The following is a 1,473-nucleotide window of genomic DNA, read 5'->3' as shown; positions in this document are numbered from 1 at the left end:
TTTGCGCCTCTTCTGCAAAACCTCCGGCTTCACCTTCAGCAGCTACTGGATGGGCTGGGTCCGGCAGGCTCCCGGGAAGGGGCTGGAGTGGTTCGCCCAGATTCACGGCTCGACCACATACTACAGCGACTCGGTAAAAGGCCGATTTACCGTCTCCAGAGATGACCCCAGCAGCCTCCTGCACCTGCAAATGACCGGCGGGAAGCCCGAAGACACCGCCCGCTATTACTGTGCGAGACACAGCGAGGGGAATCCTGACAGGCTTGTAGAAATAAAGTGATTTAGACTCTAGGACAAGAGTTTATACTTATTTGGTGGGGAGGGGGGGAGAATACCACCTCAAGAAAATGGTTTTCCCAGGGTGAGGCCTATCCATTGCACTGTGGGTGCGTTGATCCCTGCGATTTTTTCCAATACTGGAAACTCGACTGCGCAATTTGTGGTAGTGGGGGATTGCGTGCGCGCTTTCCCCTGATATTATTGGTGAAAGAAAAATAGTCTTGGTCCGTGAAACAAACATAGTCCTGTTAGTCTGGTGTAACTAAAACAAAAAACAGGGCGATGTAGTTCTTTAAAGACTACTTAGTAAACCATCTTGTTAGTCTTTAAAGGGCTACATAGTCCTGTTTTTTGTTTCAATCTTGATCTGGTTATAGAGAAACAAACCAGAGCTGCGGAACTTCCCGCGACTGCAGCACGGGGCAGCAGAGACATGGGCAAAACCGCCCTGCCGGGGCGCAGAACTGCCTAGGGCCCTCAGGATGGAATGCTCTGACGTCACGGGTTAACTCTTTTGTGTCCTCCATACGCCCTGTGACGTAGTTGGGGTACCTTGCTGGTTGCTATGCTGGGCGGTGGGCGACTCCCACTGGCTGCTGTGTTTAGCACGGCCCAGCAGGGCAGGCGATGAGTCATTATGCAAAGGGGGCTTCGAACCTGTCTGACCAGTTTTCTCGGGGAAAGGAACAATAGGAAGAAGGTGGAGAGGAGCCCCTGGCTTCGGGGCAGGGCTGGAAGTGAGTTAGTTAGGTTTCTGGCTGGTATCATGGAGGAAGCAGCCTAGGCAACAGACTGCGGTTCAGGGGCCCAGTCTCCCCCATCTCCAGAATCACAAGAGGCCCCCCCCCATCAAGGGAAGGCTGAGGCATCCTAGGCCTGCCCTGTAAGCAAATTACATCTGTGCTGTATCCTGGGGAAGCAATAAACCTCCTCTAGTCTACTGGGTGGTGGAGTCTGTTCGTGCCACTACGGGGGTTCAGGAGACGGGGAAACCCCAACGCGTCGTCACATACCCCCTAACTCTTTTCCAAGTGGGAAGAAAGATGCGGTTTGTGCGGTGCAGGGACAATCCTGGAAACTGACTTCCAACCAGGAATAATCAAACCTCCTGTCCCCGATGCCTCACAGGCAAAAAGAAACGGTCAAGTTACATGAACCTTAAGGAAAAAGAGCGAAATAGTTCCCACGCTCACC

General features: G+C 52.8%; 1 non-coding gene across 1 annotated transcript; it reads left to right on the top strand.

Moving 5' to 3' along the window:
• Positions 1-303: 303 nt before the first annotated feature.
• Positions 304-474, top strand: LOC149521173 (U1 spliceosomal RNA). Its single transcript, XR_016348138.1, has one exon. It is a non-coding gene; the product is annotated as a U1 spliceosomal RNA (small nuclear RNA).
• The last annotated feature ends 999 nt before the right edge of the window (positions 475-1,473 follow it).

Source organism: Pelodiscus sinensis, chromosome 30 (assembly GCF_052426305.1).
Source record: "Pelodiscus sinensis isolate ZL-2025 chromosome 30, ASM5242630v1, whole genome shotgun sequence".
NCBI lineage: Eukaryota > Metazoa > Chordata > Testudines > Trionychidae > Pelodiscus > Pelodiscus sinensis.
Note: the sequence above shows the minus strand (reverse complement) of the source record. Positions and strands in the feature narration are given on the sequence as shown.